At 38.4% G+C, this 15,000-nt stretch overlaps 1 long non-coding RNA gene across 4 annotated transcripts in view; it reads right to left on the bottom strand.

Annotated features, from left to right (window-relative positions):
• LOC137971142 (uncharacterized) overlaps window positions 1–10,256 on the bottom strand; it is a 52,101-nt gene extending 41,845 nt beyond the window's left edge. For all 4 annotated transcript variants that reach the window (XR_011116931.1, XR_011116932.1, XR_011116933.1 and 1 more), the window contains exons 1-2: window positions 10,118–10,256; window positions 3,924–3,969 (exon numbers count right to left, since the gene is read on the bottom strand). This is a non-coding gene — a long non-coding RNA (uncharacterized lncRNA). The remainder of the gene's footprint in view (window positions 1–3,923; window positions 3,970–10,117) is intronic.
• Between the last annotated feature and the right edge of the window lie 4,744 nt (window positions 10,257–15,000).

Here is a 15,000-nt window from a genome sequence, read left to right as displayed (position 1 = left end):
GCATGAAAATTCTACAGTTACAAAACGGTTCCTCGATTGGTTGGTGATGTTTTAAAGTCTTAAAGTATGGAATGCTCTTGATGAGAATATGCAAACGTTCTCGTATTAAAAGAAAAATTGAACCTTTTTTTTTTATTCTGAGAACTTATTTAGTTTAATTAAGTTCTTTTTTTTGTTGTTTTTCACTTTTTGCGATATCGACTGTTTTGCAACTACTTAACAGTCAGGTTGCCTGTTGTCTGAAAATGTCTTGTTTTTGTGTTGTGCCCACCCATATTCAATTTACTTAGACAGTGTATCGTATACTTGTACTTATTAACCATACGGCTATATTCCGACAGAAGTCAGGAGTTCTTTATTTGTTCAGAGGTGTTTATTGTAAAGTTGCTCTTTCATGTATGCCTCTGGGGTTTATAAATAACGAACGAAGGGACATTGCCATTAGAGGACTGTCTTTACTGAAGCTAAACGAATTAATTCTACCTATAGGCCAGTTGCTTGCATCCGATTAAATCTACGTCTCACATTCAAAACTAAGCAAAGACGATAAAATCGTAAGCCGATTTAAAAACTCAACGAAGCGAGAAAAACTTGTTTGGTGTTCTAATATCGTGCTTTTATGTTGTCAGACTTCCAACTCTCAATCACAAAGTGAAAACAGGCCATCATCTAAAAATCTCTCTAGTGTGCAAAATATAAATCGACCAACTATAATATCAAATTTATTCTAAGGCACACATCCACATTTTACCACGTGGTTTCATCTTTTCCTCTGTGAGCATCATTTTTAAATATTATACCGTAACTAAAAAGGAAATGTGACATATTAAATTTCAGTCTCTTGTAAAGAGCCTTTTTAGACCTATATATTTTGTATTTCAGCAGCATCCCCTTTCTCGGGGGATACAAATCACTGAAGGAGATGCAACTACTGCAATTTCAAGAACAGTGCCAAGTTATTCAAAGTCAGATTAAATTAATCCTAAATCATGATCACTGGAAAATTCAATTTGAAGTTTATTCACTAAAGGCCTTGGTCCTCTACCATTATGAAATAATCCTTTCCTCAATATCAAAGGCCAGTTAAATAATTGGAGCGACTGGGTTGCTTGCGAAAACAACAGATCTCCTCGAATTACCAGTAAGTTATAAAACGTGTCTATGTTCCAGTTCCACACAAGAGTATTCTAATCGAGAAAAAGCACCGTGAAATGGACTTAGTTCTTCTTTTATATTCCAGTTTCACATCTCTCGTCGATTTCTCAGGAAGTTTCCTTCATGCCATTGCTTGTATCTCTAATATACAGGACTTGTGCGACATCAACTCTTCCTCTCTATATCTATGCTCGCACTGTCACTATTCCCGGATACCCATGGTAAAGCTTGCTGTTGTGATTTGTGAAAATACATTAGGAAGTAACACAAAAACCCCCAGAAAGGTCTTGTATCAAGGTTCATCTAGCTTTTAAAATTGTCATTCATGATTCAAATCCTTCTCTATTGGCCATGCAAGAAAGGAAAAGCTGTTATCAACCTTATTTTGACGCTGAAATCGTCTTCTTCTAAGACTTCATACACGACCTTAATGCTGTGTAACTCCTTAATTTCATATCCGCTGCTTTCATCTCTTCCATTTTTAAAGGTGCAGAACACACCAATGCATCCATTGAAGCTATGGATAGCTTCCATTCGCCCTCGTCTGTTAATACACTTCATTCCACAACTTATAGTTTCTTCTACCAAGGTAAGGACCTCATTAAATTCAATAGGCTGCAAGAAAGATTGCGATCCTTGCTTTCGCAAGAAATTCGACAGTGTATACCTACTGGCAGAATTAACGTGTGCGCTTTCTTTAACAAGTGACGAGACATCTTCGGCTGTCCCTTGAATCATATGCCGAGCCCGCATTTGGTGTTTCCGAAAGTCATCCAAGTTAACAAAACGTACTTCTTTCTTAAAAACCGACTCCATCCGGAGGTTGTTGCCTATGGACTACTGTATGAGATTATTTCGTTTATTTCGCTGTTGCAATACCAAGGGATTGAACACGTTCGTTTCGCTTTACCGAATCTCGTTCCCAATTCCAACTCGAGGCTCGGTGTTACACAATCCAAATTAGGCACCAGACCACACACGACCCAGCAGTTGCCATTATGTCGTGAGCTATGAGTTTTACCCGAGCGACGTCATTCTCTGTTATATCCCGTTTACGAAATATTTGTCGCAAAATCTGATTATTTTATTTCTTAAATCTAGGCGTCGCATTTTGAACTCCTTTTCTATATAATAGTCCTTTACTTCGGATCCATCAAGAACGAGAGATCTTCAGCGAATCTAGGAACGATAATATAACGGAATTATTTTGGTTTATCATGCAGCCTGATAACAATATGCCATACCTTCAAAACGGACCAAAACTCAAAATGCAGGTACGTGAAAGTTCGCGAAACACTTGCATAAAAAAGAATTATTCCTTGGCAACTGCAAGGACAAAATGAAATATATTATGCGAAAGAGCTCAAGTTTCATACCATGAAAAACAAAATTTAAGTCGAATAAGCTCTGGCATAATAATATTGCAACTCAAACTTGATTCATGTGATCGAGCAAAAAACTTTTGTTACCACTGCATGTTTAATTGGAATTCATTTTGAGTTACGATATTAACGATAACAACAAAATTGTCTGAGCAATTTACACGTATAAGGCGGAATTATAATTTTAAAAATTATTAAAACTTTTAAAAACTTTGTAAGGGTACACACTGAACACTTACAAGTTGTTCCGTTCAAAACGGGAGACCGGAAATGAAGTGTGACCTAAAACCGCAAAAAGCTGAACAAATTTTTGCTACATGTGACTAAGCTACCCTGAGTTTTGTATCCAAGAAAGATTCCTTTCTTTGCATCCTTTAAACAAAATTTCCAAAAAAATAAATTAGCTAGTAGAATGTTCATCGTCCAACAGCGTTTTCATAAATAAAATAGCTAAATAGATGGATGGATGCCCGGGATGGATGGATGGATAACTGGTTTATTGATAAAGTGCATGGCAGCCCCAAGGGTTAATCGTTTATTTATATGATTTCAAACTTATCAAAGTACCAAAATCAATCAAATCGTCCTAGAATACGAAATGCACAATTGAAAAATTGATAAGCATGAATACAGTCTTAAAACCTATAAAAACGCTTTCAATGCTCAATCTTTTAATGAAAGAGTCTGTCTTACATGAGGGTATACTAAACATTTTTAACGATTTAATTACGACGCTGGATATCAGGTTGAATAAAAAAATAGTTTCAATCCATCGCCATTCTCTCTAGTCTTACTCACACAAAAAAATACCGTAAGTTCACGAATCTTGGTAAAGAATATATAACAGTTTTAATGTTGGGTTTGTAAAAATGAATAAAATCTCGAGTGGGTTCGTGAAAATTCGCAATGCATCTTAGACAAATAAGGGCCTACAAGACCCTTTTCATTCAGTGACGTACTGAGAAATACCCTCGTCTACACCCACAACTTCTGGACACACCTAATATAAAGGTCCTTACCAACAAAGAAAAATGACAACATTACTGTGTGGGGCAAAACGCACTAACGCAGGCGTTCTTGTCTGGAACATCACAAAAATCGAAGACTATTTGCATGATCTCTTGTTAAAACTTGAAATTTTTCTAAAAGCACGCTCGAATTACTTCTTTAGCACATGACCTGTGTCAAAGAAAGCAAGCTATCAGGAAAAAATGACAAAAAACACGAAGGACTTGTCTTAAAAGCAAAATTTATCAGCCCTGCTGTGCCCTAGGACCATGGCTTGGACCCGGCCCTCCAAGAATGTATACAGCAAACTGAACAGCAAGAATTCACATAATAATAATAATAATAATAATAATAATAATAATAATAATAATAACCCACCTTCAAACTGACTGATATGACTATTCCATCAGAGAGAAACATAGCACTGAAAGAAATAGAAAACAAAAGTAAGTACAAAGATTTTCACTGATACACGAACTCCAAAACGGACATTTTTGTCGCCACTACTTCGAGCAGCTTATTTGAAAAGACGAGTACAGTAAGAAAACTTTGTTGCTTCTGGCCAGACTGTGGTTTTAATTGTGAGAATGCTTCTGATGATCAGCTGTTTTGTATTGGGTTGGGTGCTTAATTAAGACATACTATTGTTCTTACAATGTATGATTGTGTCAGCAATAACTGCTGTCATCAACACATACATTGACAAAACAATTATTGTTATTGTGACCAACGGCACTAATTCTTTTTTACTTGGCAGATTGTTTACTTTTCCTTTTCAACAATCACAAATAACCTTGGTCATTCTCTGTACAAAGCCAAACTGAGTTAGGCTTGTGAAGATGGGCATTCCTTGTTTGTTCATTCTTACGACGCTCTCTCTTCCATCGGGTTGAGTTAGGTTTGTGACGTTGGGCATTCTTTGTTTGTTCATTCTTACGACCCTCTCTCTTCCATCGGGTTGAGTTAGGCTTGTGACGATGGGCATTCTTTGTTTGTTCATTCTTACGACCCTCTCTCTTCCATCAGGTTGAGTTAGGCTTGTGACGAAGTCCATTCTTTGTTTGTTCATTCTTACGACCCTCTCTCTTCCATCGGGTTGAGTTAGGCTTGTGGAGATGGGCATTCCTTGTTTGTTCATTCTTACGACCCTCTCTCTTCTATCGGGTTGAGTTAGGCTTGTGACGATGTCCATTCTTTGTTTGTTCATTCTTACGACCCTCTCTCTTCCATCAGGTTGAGTTAGGCTTGTGACGATGGCCATTCTTTGTTTGTTCATTCCTACGACCCTCTCTCTTCCATCGGGTTGAGTTAGGCTTGTGACGATGTCCATTCTTTGTTTGTTCATTCTTACGACCCTCTCTCTTCCATCAGGTTGAGTTAGGCTTGTGACGATGGCCATTCTTTGTTAGTTCATTCTTACGACCCTCTCTCTTCCATCGGGTTGAGTTAGGCTTGTGACGATGGGCATTCTTTGTTTATTCATTCTTACGACCCTCTCTCTTCCATCAGGTTGAGTTAGGCTTGTGACGATGGCCATTCTTTGTTTGTTCATTCTTATGACCCTCTCTCTTCCATCAGGTTGAGTTAGGCTTGTGACGATGTCCATTCTTTGTTTGTTCATTCTTACGACCCTCTCTCTTCCATCGGGTTGAGTTAGGCTTGTGATGATGGGCATTCTTTGTTTGTTCATTCTTACGACCCTCTCTCTTCTATCAGGTTGAGTTAGGCTTGTGACGATGGCCATTCTTTGTTTTTTCATTCTTACGACCCTCCCTCTTCCATCGGGTTGAGTTAGGCTTGTGACGATGGGCATTCTTTGTTTGTTTATTCTTACGACCCTCTCTCTTCCATCAGGTTGAGTTAGGCTTGTGACGATGGCCATTCATTGTTTGTTCATTCTTACGACCCTCTCTCTTCCATCAGGTTGAGTTAAGGCATTCATGGTTTGCACTTTGATTCCTTTGTGGCCCTCTATTCAGTTGTCTATTAAGTTTCAATTCTCCTTTAATGTGAATGGCTGCACATCCGTGTCATTGGGAGGAAGATGCTCAACAGTTGTTCAGTCATGGTAACATTTTACATTGTATTAAAATAATTTATGGCACGGAGAAAGTCCATTCATTTTGACCGGTTTGACTGCTAGACCTTTATGGCCTGCAGAAATTTTATTGATCTTGTTATCCATCCAGCTCAAGATGTGACTGTCATATTTGTCGACTCACGGGAATTTTTTGTTTTATTTTTCAGTTGATCTGGAAAGATATATAGCTAAATAAAAATTATGAAACTTTTTGCTATTCTCATACATTGCTTCTAAATTCACCCTTTGTGTGGGTTCCCTGTGATAACAATGATTAGTGAGTCCGTAGCTAGATCTGAAAACTCAATCAGCATTACTGCTGGCTCTACCCAATTAATGTTGGTCTCTAATTTATTTCCTTTTTAATTATTTTTCAGGCTACCATGGAAATAGCAAGGAATTGGACATTAGCAATTGTGTAACTGAAGAGATCAATAAAAATGTAAAGTGAAGAGCTAGTTCAAGGTTCCAGTTGTTCTTCCTTATTGTAGAGAATACAGGTTTATCGTAGCAAGTATTTTATTGCTTTTGTGTACAATGTTGCTAGGTATTATGAATTCTGTACTCTCTTTCCAGGGTGACAAAAGTCTCCTAAAATTCAAACTGCTCGAGACAGCAGTACATGTAGAGTATCATACTAACACAAGAACTACAGCTGTGTGTTTCACATTATCGTTCCATTATCATTATCAATAGAAGTATTGTTATATGTTATCATCATCATCATCATCATCATTATTATTATTCCTTTCATTTATATGTACCTCGGAAATGATGTGTTTTATGCAGGAAGGCGTAGCTGAACGTTGTCCAATAGAAACACCGTTGCCAAGCTGAGAGAGTACCAACTCTTGTAGTTGAGGATTCGATCAGTAGAAAAATTAAGCAATATATACAAAATATCAGGCTCGAGCGTGCGAAGAATGGCCTTTTTTAAGGCTGGCGTGCAGATGCTTTAGTTGCTTAGCCGAACTGCGATGATCTTTCTAACTTTCATCTCATGCCGTCCATTCCGCTGTTCTAACGGCTCGGGCAGAGGGCTTCAACAACCGTTCGACTTTGTTGAACGATGTTCATTGTGGACCGCTGGGGTGGCAAGCGGTTTCAACACATCATCAACATTCGATTCCACAAAGCTTCACAAGAGGCCTAGTATTCAATCCCAGGCTCCAGGGTACGTGGGTGTGTCATTGAGAGACCAATTGACAGAGGGTGGCAAACAACTTCAACTTTATTCCACTTTCCCCATAAGGAAGAAATGTTGAATGGTTATTGAAGCGAAGTTTAAATGCTTTTGAACTCATTCAACATGGATTTAACATGGCTGAAAGGGGGTGGCAAACAGTTTCGACATCGCTGTTCAACAACACTGAACAGATGTTGAAGCAAATTTTAAAGCCGTTTGCCCTCGCCTTAAAATCTAATACAGGATATGCATGGTTGATTTTAGTGCCAAATTTGTCGTTGGATGGAGGCCAATTATTTTAAAATAAGTGGAATAAAGTACTATGAAATATTAAATGCAGATTTTACTACTAACAACAGTTTGTTATTAAGTAAGATTCTTGATTTATTTCATTATTTATTAATGTTTATCAGTGTTAATCCATTCTATAATTTAAAACTGTTAATTTTAAAACTCGACACATTCATCGTGTACAAAAGGGAGTAACTTGGACACTTCAGGACCCAGGCCGAAAAAATAATGTTCATCATCTTCAGCCACTTTGTCCAGGTTTTTCTTGCCTAAGAATTGGTTGCTCAAAGTGCAGGGTACGAACCCTATTTTGTGATTGGTCCCCCAGATAGCTTTCTTTCGAGTTTACTTCTTAACCATAGCAGTTGCATTCTATGGCTTTTAAAATTTGCGATCACTTACTCCTCACCATACTCCCCAATTGCCGTTTGAAATGTTTTCTTTTTTACCCCTCTATCCCTTCTGGTTCTATGCCGTTCTATAACGTCTGGGCTTTCTATAGTCTCATTGATGAGTTCAACAATTATCCTCGTCGAATATGAAGGCAGGAAAACGCTTTGGCCATTCCTTTGAAGTGGTTGCCAATGTCTTGAAAGGATATGCTCCAGTGCCGGCTGAAATGGGGCTCTGTTGCCTGCTTCGGCCATCAGTTGTCAATCTCGATCGAGATCCCAGAGCCCATGTGTCTGGCGCTGATCAAAAGACACATGGGCTCTCTTAACGAAAGTAAGACACGACACAGAGCACGTGAGAGTGGTGAACCTAAAGATGCAAGAGCGCAGAGCACAGGCGCACAATTCAACAATGCGATTCTTCTACCAGCCCCAATTCCCTCAACTACACTTGTGCCGATTTTGGAAGATCAAAGACTGCATAGTATGTTGTTGAACCCTTTATTTTTAATTTGAAAATGAAGATTACGAGAGAAATGAAGTCATCCATGCACAGATTAGCAGTTGCCTCAATGGTATCTATTAGTTTTACGAAAGCTTCGTCGTAAACTCTGATTATTTTTAATTTCTTTTCGTCAAGTCTTAAATCTAGGCGTCACATGTTGAACTAGTTTTCTTTCAGTAATAGTCCTTTACATCGGACCATCAAGAACGACATCTAGCAATAAATATAGCGGAATTATTTTGGTTTATCATGCAGCATATTAGACAATGTGTTATTAACCCACCGAAACTCAAGTTCGCTAAACATGCATAACATAGAATTGTTTTTTGGCAACTGCATGGAAATATTATAATATATTTTGCGAAACAGTTTCATCTCATGAAAAACAAAATTTAAGTCGACTAAGCTGTGGCACAACAGTATTGCATCTATACATATATTTTAATATTCGTAGGCACAAACTTGATGATTAATTCATGTGAGCTAAAACAGAGGATACCTAAACTTCGAGCCAGGATTCGAGCTAGGATCCGAGCCAGGATTCCAGCCAGGATTCGAGCTAAGATGAGCTTTCTCCGCTATTTATTCTCGAATCTCTCGGTTAGGTTAGGTCTATTTAGGTTGGTTCTAGTCTAGTTAGGTCTAGTTAGGGTTAGGGTAGGTCTCGGTTAGGTTAAGTTAGGTCTCGGTTAGGTCTCGGTTAGGTCTCGAATCCTGGCTCGGATCCTAGCTCGAATCCTGGCTCGAATCCTGGCTCGGATCCTGGCTCGGATCCTGGCTCGGATCCTGGCTTTATTCTTAGTTTATCTCGCTAAAACACTTTCGTCACCAATGTATGTTTCAATTTTATGTTAAGCTAGGCATTCCGAGTTGCGATATTGGTGATAAACGATTAAAAGCGTCTGAATAATTTACAAGGCGAAGTCTAGAGCTATACTTTTGAAGTTGAAAAATATAAAAACTTTGAAAACTTTGCAAGGATAAGATGTTTCGATCAAAAAGGGTGACCGGAAAATCCAAAAACGGATCATGAATCTAAAGTATCTACACTCGAGGAGGATAGTTCGGATCACTGAATCTAAATCTGGATTTTTGAGATTCATCACTTAAGCGTTTTTTTGGGAAAGGATTCAAAACAAGTATTTTTGACAAGGGGTATTCCATGCAAAAATGATACACGACAGCTACCGTACATGACAGTTTTAGCCCAAATGTTTTTACCGTATGATCGAAGACGTGAATACCGGTAGGTCAAAAATAGTTAGGTTTTCACACCCGAAATTACACTGAAAGTTTCTTGACAGCACTAATAATATTGTTAGCACCTTTCCTACAGCTAAAAAAGTAAACTGCAAAAATACCTTCTGTAAATAGATTTGTATCTTAGCAAGCATGTTATTTGTCATTTCTTTTATTGGTCGCTAAGGTGTTTTTTTCTGGTGGCATTTTCATCGAAGAATTTCTCCAAAACAAACTTAACCGCTAACTATTGTGAGTTGTTTAGGCCTGTCTGGGTTTGTTTGTTTGTTTGCGTTGTCATGAAACCCCTTTTCGGATTATGCGTGTTTTTTGACGCTGAAGAATCCATTGTTCCGAGAGAACAAATCCGTTTTTGGATTTTCCCAAAAAAAACGCACCCTTAAAGAGTCTTTAGCAGTGCTGACTGTTAGCGTGGCAACAGTTATGAAAAATGGAAGGTGCTGTAACCCCTTTCCATTTGAAACCCCTTTCCATTTGTCACCCCTTTCCACTTGAATCCCACAGTTACTTTATGACATCGACAACCGGAGTTCTTCTCAGGACTACACTCACCCGGACGATCGTGCTTTACTTAATTATTACTTTCGGGCCTCCTGATGATGTATTTACTTTTATAACGCACAAAATTTGGCGCAATCCACGTTTCTTCAAGTGGAAAAGTTGAAACGAAGCCGGACCCTAACCACAGCAGAAATTGCAAAATAATTTAAATTATAGCGGAATATATTTTCTCCCAACTAGCCGTCAATATAATGTGGTATTGCCGTGACGGTGACGGTCTCAAAATCGCAATTTGTTTTTAGTATTATTTATTATGCTCAAGCATTTTTGAGAAACAAACAGCGCTCTAAAACTCACCTAGATGTGGCTCTATTTTTCTTTTTCAGCTTCGGAAATAAAGTTTCAAAATTTTCTTGTTTGATTTTCCGTGATGGAACATCAGTAATCGTTTAATGAATCCCAGTGAATATGCATTTTTTAATCTACCACTACTCACCTCGATTTCAAAAGAATAATTGTTATTTACCATAGCCACTGGCCGAGTGACGTAGAAACAAATGCACCTGTCACTGTAAATATGTTTTATTAAACCAGCATTCTCTACGGCTCTGTGCGCAAGCAGTTGAAAAATCTTGGTAAGCTGTTAAACATCGACTTATGCCCAGTCTTTATTTCTCGAAAAGTTGGAGAAGATCTCAAACATAAAGAAATCAAGCCCGCGTTGATCAACGAACAATCAGTAGTTTACAAATTTGAATGTGGCTGGTGTGATGGGTCATACCTATGGGGTTAAGGTGCTACATATAAATTATAACTGGCAGAATGAGTTCTGTGACGTTGGTCCCTGTCCAAGATGAACTGAGGACGCTTTAATGAAACCATACCAGACCCGCTCAGTAAGTTCCACAAAGTTTGAATATCCTCAAAACTCAGTTAATTGTTTTCCAGAAATATTTTACTGTCGATTACTGCATGTCACCTGGCTATCAACTCAGGCACTGCATTGTAATCTCCCTTTAACTACAGAAAACCAGTACTGGCAGATAGCTATTAGCTTTTAAGCAGCAAAATGTCTTCAGTTAAAGAATTTCCAGATGTGCTCATCAGTATAACCTGCTATCATTTTTGGACACAACACGAAGATATATAGGTGGTAAACCCCTTGCTTTGCTGTTTCAGGTTTACACAGGAAGGTATGTACCTCCAGCACAAAGAGCTGTCCTGACTGTAGAAAACTGTTTGTCAGAAATCATATTGGGGACATTTGTCGCAGTTCACCTAGATAACTGCGATAATTAAAGTGCCAGTAATTGGACAAGTGTTGGAAGTTGAAGAACAAAGCATCAAGATTCATTACTGGCAAGGCTGTTTGAAAGGAAAGTGGAGGCTTCAAAATGCTCCAAGAACCTGGAGTCCTTGGATAGACGAGCTTCCTAAAACGTGTATTATCCTTTGTTCATTTTCTCTGTCAGATAACAATGAACTCTTGCCGTCAAGTAGAAAATAGCTACAGCAGGAGTATTCGAGATTGAAAAATCCGAATTGAGATTAATTTATCTAACGACAGCTAGTGAGGGCTCAATTTGTTAGAAACTGATCGTGAATAATATCGTTTTAGACAAAGGGACTTTTCTCCTCTATTTAGCTACGGCGCCAGACAAAACGCAATAACCTAATTAAATTTTCGGGAATATTTTCATCGAGGGGATGACTTACTGTTGGAAAATTTCATCGCAGTTCAAGGGAACGACTTGTTTGGCCTGGTATTAATTTGGCGCCTTAGCTTATTAAATTTTGTCATCACCGCTCCAATATAATTCATTTATCACTATCAATGTAATTGACTTGGCAAGATTGAAGTGCCTTGGTTTTGTATTTAGGTGCTGATGTGTGAATGAAAGTCTCTTGTGGTGACTGCAAAAAATGTCCCACTAAAGACGTCTCCGCTACCATTGTCAGTGTTTTTTCAGTATACATTTATATAGCCTAGGTTTTCTTTTTATTATTTGAGGGTAATTTTTTTTTTTTCGCAAATTAAGCCACCCTCGAACACAAGGGTGATTTGAAAGCGATTTGCTCAGTCTTGGTTTCAGAAATTTTCGAAACCACCTTTGAACAGGGTTCAACAAGAATTGCCATTGGTTTCGAAAATTTCCGAAACCTGTGAAGGTTGCGCGTTGTGGGAATATGGCTCTAAAGTGATGAAAAGAAAACATATACATGGCCATTCCATTTCCGGCCAGATGGTTTCAGAAATTTCTGAACCCATCATCGCCCACGTACTCAGATCAGCTTGTAAGTTGGAAATGCTTTACCACTCGTAAAATATGGGATTGGTGGGTACTGGTTTCAGAAATTTCCGAATCCAGGCAAAAAATTCCTTGAACAACTTTCCAAAACCATTACTAAGTAATCTTGGTTTCAATATTCCCTTAATAAAATGATGTTAATGCTTGGCTTCAGAAATTTCCGAACCCGCTAGGCTGTATTAAGGGAAGTTTTGTTTATTTAAGACGGAAAATCTTCCCTCTGTCAGAAAGTAATCACTGGCAGCCTAATTTTAGCCGAAAAATGTGGTCGAAAATTACCCCTAAATTACAATTTAAGCTTTCTCGGCTAAGATGGCTTTACTGCTTACAAAATCAGCCGCTCTTATAGCACTTGAAAAGCATATGATTTCAACCTTCTAAGACTCCGATGAGGCGGAAAGATCAATTTCCGGAAGAAACAACTACATTGATCAGACCTCTTGCCGAATTTTCACTAAACGTCAGTTTAAAAAGCTACTATGTCAGCCAAAAATTAAACTTTGGAATATCCCCCAACGTTTTGGAACGTGTTCGTGACGGTCTCAAAATCGCTATTTGTTTTTAGTATTATTTATTATGCTCAAGCATTTTTGAGAAACAAACAGCGCTCTAAAACTCACCTAGATGTGGCTCTATTTTTCTTTTTCAGCTTCGGAAATAAAGTTTCAAAATTTTCTTGTTTGATTTTCCGTGATGGAACATCAGTAATCGTTTAATGAATCCCAGTGAATATGCATTTTTTAATCTACCACTACTCACCTCGATTTCAAAAGAATAATTGTTATTTACCATAGCCACTGGCCGAGTGACGTAGAAACAAATGCACCTGTCACTGTAAATATGTTTTATTAAACCAGCATTCTCTACGGCTCTGTGCGCAAGCAGTTGAAAAATCTTGGTAAGCTGTTAAACATCGACTTATGCCCAGTCTTTATTTCTCGAAAAGTTGGAGAAGATCTCAAACGTAAAGAAATCAAGCCCGCGTTGATCAACGAACAATCAGTAGTTTACAAATTTGAATGTGGCTGGTGTGATGCCAGCTATGTTGGTTACACGCGTCGACATCTCTACCAACGGATCGATGAGCATAAAAGATCTGGTTCGATATTCAATCACAGCCAAAGTCAACATCAATCAAGAACAATAACATCTGACATGTTTCGCATTCTTAAGAAATGCTCATGCAAACAATGTTCCTTATTCGCGAGCACAAACCGTGTCTGAATATCCAAAGTGACTTGATAAAGGCAAAACTTTTCACCTAGCCTCTAGGGACTTTGAACTTAATCTTGAACATTAATATTCGAGTTATCTGTAAAATATTATATTTGACCTGATGATGGTGTCATGAGGACACCGAAACGTTGTCTTTAATAAGTATGTTTCTGCTCGTAATTTTTATCATCAAATCCATTACATTATCATGTTTGATAGGAATTCTCTACGGCAAAGGGGAAAATCCCTAAGTACATGATCGTAAGAGGAAAGCTTTAAAGAGGTACGGTACAAAAGTCTGAGCCGTTAAGTAGGTGAGGCCTGTCAATCCTTGCTACTTCCTACTGTGCATATTCTGGCCCCTTTGCAACTTTTCCTTACTCCTTCTTCCTCGGACAAGTCAACGGACTAAAATGTACTAATCCCCCACCCCGTTGGAAAAAGAAAAGACCAAAATGTACTAATCCCCGACCTCTCTAGGAGGGCAACGCCAAAAAATAAATTAATCCCCCACCCCCTCGGGCAAGGCAAAGAAAGAGTCAAAGACCCCACAAATCTCCACCCGTGCCCCATGTTTCCCGTGGTAAGGGGGGTGCAAAACGGAAAAGAATAAAGAGCTAGTAGCCAAATTTAGCATCACGCAGCCTGCTGTGCCATAAAAGGACGAAAATTCTCTTTTTCTTACTTTCATCGATATCTGAAGCTCAGTGCAGGCAAGAAATCAACTGAAATGAAACCAACCTCGTTCCCAGGGTTTTTCACGGCCCGTCCAACTCTCTGCTTTTTTTGCGAAACTCAAATTTCAGAATTTTTCCAGTGCCTTCTTCGCCAATTTCTTTGTTATTTGAGGCGTGCTGATATAGTTAATACAGCTTCTTTTAAGTTCTTTATTTGCCTACAAAGACAATCAACACAAGGCCCCGCGATCACTGGGCAAATTGTTGTTTATTTTGCGAAAAAATCTGTCATCAACTCATCATGGCATGCCATTTCTCACCAAATTTTGTCAAGCCTTACCAAACTTCAAAAGTGCCGTTGTCTTGGGTATTGTTGAGTATATACTAATTAACAATTATTCGCCTCAGGCTCAGTGATTATCGGTGAATATTCACCGATAACCACTGAGCCTGAGGCGAATAACTGTTTTAGTATAAATACACCGCGCTACCCGGTGAATATAACATTTTGGAGGCGCGGCTGCTAAGACAATCAAGCACTTTTTGTTCCTTTTTATCTTGTTTTAGCCCGTTGTTTGGCACTTTCTTGATATTCACCGCTGAAAATTAATAGATACTTGCGATGTTTGGAAGTTCTCAAATTGATCGAGCCTTATTTTGACGAGTTTAAAAGATTGATTATGAGTTAAAACAATTATTCGCCTCAGGCTCAGTGAATATTGGGGAATATTTTTGGTTGAGTCAAACAAATTTTGTCAGCCTAGTGCGTACAGGCTCTAATTGGACGACAGAAGAACTGTGTAATCTCAAATTCCCAATTAACGCCAACCACCCCTTTGCTACCAAGAGCGCCATATCAAAGCGAAAGCGATGGCCTATAGCTACGTTATTATCAATTCAGTGAAATTGGATGGGCAAAATTCAAAACAAAAAGGAAAAATGGTAACACAAACAACAGAACCTATATCGAGATGAATGTTTTTCGTAATCGAGCGCAGATTATAGACGTACGTGAACTTTCAACCAAGAAACGATGGCG

Source organism: Montipora foliosa, chromosome 9 (assembly GCF_036669935.1).
Source record: "Montipora foliosa isolate CH-2021 chromosome 9, ASM3666993v2, whole genome shotgun sequence".
Taxonomy (NCBI): Eukaryota; Metazoa; Cnidaria; class Anthozoa; order Scleractinia; family Acroporidae; genus Montipora; species Montipora foliosa.
This window is presented reverse-complemented; position numbering and strand designations above follow the sequence as displayed.